The following is a 5084-nucleotide window of genomic DNA, read 5'->3' as shown; positions in this document are numbered from 1 at the left end:
AACCGCAAGTAATTTACACAAAAATTGCACTCCCTGGCCCATAACATTCCCCAAAAATCCGGAGTATCCAGACGAATACCCGGAGTATCTGGACCCCCAAGTCCGGAGTTTCCGGGCCTATACCTGGAGTTTCCCCCGTAGTATCCCAAACCCGGAGTACCCGGGCTTATACCCGGAGTTTCGCCCGTAGTGTTCAAAAACCCGGAGTATCCGGACTTATACACGGAGTCTCCGGACCCGACAGCATTTTCGCCCCAAAAATTGAAATCTCGATTTTGGCAAAACCAACACACCAAATTTGAAACCCTCTTGAATCCTAGTGTTAGGATGCATATAGAGATGATTGACCAAAGGAAACCACCTAGAACCTCCTAAAAAGATAGATCGGGGCGGCACAAGTTTGAATACCTAGGATGAGCTTTTCGTGCGCGAAGAACTTGAAACTGAGGGCACATCGGGAAGGAATACGTGGGGAAGATGGCCCTCCATGCGGATTCGACGTCTCCTTGGTCTTGGGATCGATTCGGTGTGGGGGATTTGGAGTTTGGGATTTGGGGAGAGGGAGAGCTTGTGAGGGAGAGGGAGGCCACGGTGAGGGAGTGAGAGGGAGAGGGAGTGGCGTGAGAGAGGGAGAGAGTGCTGGTGAGGGTGAGAGAGAAAAAATAGAGTATTTATTATATTTGTGGGACCCAGATGACTAAATTAGGGAAATAGAAACTTCACGCCCGGAGTATCCGGGCTAATGGCTGGAGTATCCGGGTGTTACACTCTGTAGCGTTTCAGATAGGAACTAGCTATATAGCCTGGTTTTCGCAGCAGCGAGAAAATAGACCGGATTCCAAGCTTAAATACTGGTGGATTTATGTACGTATGTAGCGCTATAGCAATTACGAACTGTAGTAGGAACAGAAACTGACGTGAGCAGAATCAAACTGAAATCCTCCCAGCCAGGAAAAATCACAACTTGTCATAACCGGTTGCTGTTAGATGGACGGCCTCTGCAAGCATGCGTGCCTGCTGGCTGCCTGGCTGGTGTTCCACGAATCACACGGTGGCGTCTGCTAACGGCCGAGCTCAAGGATTGCGTGCGTCTGCTCGAACCCCCATGCCCTGATCAGGGAGAATGGAGGAAAAGCTGACGCATCATGACACGCAGGAAAATGGCGGGCGCGGGCGGAAGCCACCTGCTGCCTGTAATCTGTTGCGGACGCAGGAAAGGCCATCCGATCGAAAGAGACCAACTGCTGTGTTCGCTGCTTCCAAGCTCCAAGGAACCCGTCGCATCCCACCCTCTCGCGCACGCCCATCGATCGTCGTTCGCTCGCAGCTCGGCAGCTGCCAAGTTTTTCACGCGGGTGTGGCGTGCGCGCGAGGTGCCGCGGCCGCTTAAGCTCTCGTCGGCGAGAGCTGCTCACTCTTCGTGCTCCGCTGGCTGGTGCCAAGAACCTTGACGGCTCGGCCGACCAGACGTAGCTAGCTTCTTCTTGGACCACGCTCCTCTCTCCATTTTGGGAAAAAGGCCGGGAACAACAAAAGCTGCGACACGAAATGAAAAGTGCGCGTGGGCCTCATTGGTGCCGGGCTTCGATTTGCAGCCCTCGCAGAGATGGGCCAGCTGGCGAGCCCACAGGTGCTAGTAACACAACAAGGTAGGCAGAGGCATGAGAAAGAGAAACGGTAGGCGAACGATGGCGGTGTAGTATTGAAAAACAATGTAGTACTAACTGACAGTAGTGCAGTACATTAAAAAACGTTTTAGTCACTGATCACCAGACAGACAAAAAGCGACGAGCGAGTACGCCTATACCCTTCCTGCGGCTTTCCTTCTCCCAGGAGAAGAAGACACACAAAACACATGGTTGTGGAGAGGAGCAGGCAGCATGGGGGAAAGGGAATCCAGCGTTCCAGCCGGTACGGAACAAAACCCGGACACGGACACAGGCGTGGCCGCCGCGCACGCCTGCCCATCACTCTCAGGTAGATTGCCGATTGCGGCGAGCAGAAGAATCCCCCTGCCCGGTGGGTGGTGGCGCGTCGTGGGCGCGGAGCAGCTGGCCCGGCGGCTCTCGCCTGGACGCCTGGTTTGCTCGTGGCGCGGCGCGGCACCCGCCGGCTTGTCCCCCCTCGTGCCGCCTTGTCCGCACGTGCCGCGGATGGCGTGGGGGCGGCCCGCCGGGACAGGACAAGGGGAGAGGAGGTTGCCCAAGCCCAAGGGCATCCGAGGCTGGCTGGATGACCGGAGAGACAAGCCGCCGGCTGCTTGGCGGCAGGTGTGTAGCGTAGCGGCGTGGCGGTGCACGTAGACGAGACTGAGATGCGGGGACCGACCCAGAAGGTGCGCCGGCTCGGCCGGGCGCTGCCGAGCCGCAGCTGTTGGCGCACATGCTGCTGCCGCCGGGCTTAATTAATTCTACAAATCCGGCCACCGGAGACGACAAAGCAGTAGTGCAGCATGTATGGCGCGTGATGAATGCGGCGGGTATGTTATCTGCAGCTTCCATGCTTCCATTACATCGTGGCAATCAGGGATCCAGAGTTTAAAGGCAGGGCCTGCCGATTTCTGAATTGCGACAGAGCACAGAGGATTAGTCCGGTGAGCCAGCCGCCGGTCGGTGTCGTCGTGTCAGCGTGCGAGGCCGCCGCGGTGGCCATGCACGGAGACGACGGGGCGGCGAGGTGCGCGCCCACCGGGAGGAAGGAAATTGAGGCGGGCGGAAGTTGGGTTGGGTTGGGTGGGCATCAATACCGGCGCCGTACGTGCGATCCGCTGCCGGCGCCACCGCCGCGCAATTAAACGGGGGCAAATGGCCGCGGCCGTTTGCTGTCACGCCGGAGCCGGAGCACGCGCGCTCGACCGGCCGCCCGGGCGTCCCAGTCATGTCTTCCGGGCGGCAGGCCCGTACCGCAACTCCGGAGCAAAGATCAGCGCCCATGTCCACGCACGCACGTACGCGCGTTTCCGTAGGCCGGTCGAGGGAGAGACATCACGGAGCTGCCGGCCGGCCAGCCGTGCCGTGCGTGCGTGCCGCTTTGCCAGTTGCCACGGCGGCGGCGTGCGCGTGGACGCTCCTCGCCTCGGGCCCGAGCTGCGCAGCAAATGCAACCAACCGCCGGGGTGGTGTGCCCACGCGCGCACCGCACGGCTCCGGCGGTTAGTTGCGGCCCACCTGCACCGATCGAACGGCGGCGGCGGCTCGTGCCCGTACGCGTACGTGTCCTCGGTTGGTTCCAGTTTCGCCGGCCGACGAAGAGTCCCAGGCGAGATTTGCCTGAAAACGCGCCGGGAGGATCGGGGAGGGAGGAAGAAGATGGGCACGGATCGTCGTGCGAGCGATCTTGGTCCTTGTCGTGCGGCGAGGCAAAGACAATCTCCGCCGAACAGTGCCGATCCATGGGGCGTACGTGCCGATGGCGAAACGCCAATAAATGCCTCTTGTCCCCGTCTAACCGCCGCTCCATCGGCTGAGCACATCCACACCTCCTGAATCCTGATCCATCTTCTGCTGTTCTCTCTCTCTTTTTTGCATCGCTTCAGTAAAGAAAAAACATACTCCTGTCTACTTCTTCCGTCCCAAAAAAAATATAAATCTCGCTTCTCGAGGAATCAAATAATTTAAAGTTTGACCAAATTTATATAAAATAGTATTAATATTGGTGTTACAATATAAGTATTTTTAGATTAATCGTGTAATATATTTCTATACTACATCTATTTCGAGATACAAATGTTAGTAATTTTTTATATAAATTTGATTAAAATTGAAGTTGTTTGACTTCTCGAAAAACGAGATTTTCATTCTTTTTTGGACGGAGGAGGAATACGATCCAGGAGCTGGGCATACTCTGCTGGGTCGTTCAGAGCCGTGCTACTCTGTTTCATCTAAGGTAAGAGCAAGTTTTATAACGTCGCCCGCTCGCCGGCGAAAACAAGCTCAAGCTCAGCTGGTGCTGCCTTTTTTTATTCAGCAGCTGTAGCACGAAAGCGACGGCAACCAATTAAAGGGGGAGGAAGCGGCGTTGACAGGCTCAGACAGTGCATCCGCCGGCTAAATGTCGCCCACTCGCTACACGCCTGCTGTCTTCTCTCTCATATCTTCTCTTTCATCCACGTCGGCATTTCGCCAGCTCGCCGCTCGTCATAAGAGCAGGGCTTATGGTTACGCCCGCTCGTCGGCGTCTCAAACGCCAGATCAGCTCACGCAAGGTGCGGTGGTGGTGGATCCCATGTACCATTCAATCCTCTGCAGAGTCTGCTGGCAATGTGGAGCAACGGGAGAGGTCGTTGGCAGGCGCACAGTGCAAATCGCCCGCTTCAGCTGGCGTAGAGTGAATCGCCGACTTCATTCTCTCTCTTGATTTCTCTCTCTCTCCCACGTCGGATCGAGCTGATGTGGATCTCCATTTCGCCGGCTAACGTGGCTCCATAATACCTGCTCTAATACCTTCTCTAAGCCAGCAGGCACTGTGCTGACTTCCAGAGTCCACACGGCAGAAATTGGGCCAAGCAAATAACAAAACAAATCGCAACTACCAATGTTGTCCGATATGGGACGATGACAATGTACTCGGACCTATAATAATCTCCAATCCTACGGGCTTGTTTGGCATGGCTCCCGCTCTTTCAAAAACAGCTCCCGCTACAACTTCAAAGGTGGAGTGGCTTCGTTGGTGGAGCTAGAGCCGTTTTAGAAAACATTTGGCAAAACAGATTCACTTGTTAGATTGAGGTTGTAAAAAGTCTAAATTACCCTTTTCTTTTTTTTTTCTTTTTCTCTCTTCTTTTCTTTTTCTTCCTTTTCTCTCTTCTTTTCTTTTTCTTTCCTTTTTTTTTCTTCCTTCCTCTTGTCCAGTCGCCCGTCTCCTTCCCAATCGCCCAAACCCGCCGCCTCCTCCATCGCTTCTGCTCCCCACAGGCCGCGCAGACCGGGCCGCCGCCGGCCACCTCCTTCGTGCAGCCGCCGCCGGCCACATCTTTCGCAGATCGGGCCGCCGCAGGCCACCTCCTCCGTCCGATGCGGCCGGTGCCTCGCTTCGGCCTGGGCGTCACTGCGTCCTCCGCCTCCTCGTCCTGCTCCGGCGGCGGC

The sequence above is a fragment of the Panicum virgatum genome, chromosome 9K (assembly GCF_016808335.1).
Source record: "Panicum virgatum strain AP13 chromosome 9K, P.virgatum_v5, whole genome shotgun sequence".
NCBI classification, from domain to species: domain Eukaryota; kingdom Viridiplantae; phylum Streptophyta; class Magnoliopsida; order Poales; family Poaceae; genus Panicum; species Panicum virgatum.
The sequence above is the reverse complement of the archived record's forward strand: the minus strand, read 5'-3'. Positions refer to the sequence as shown.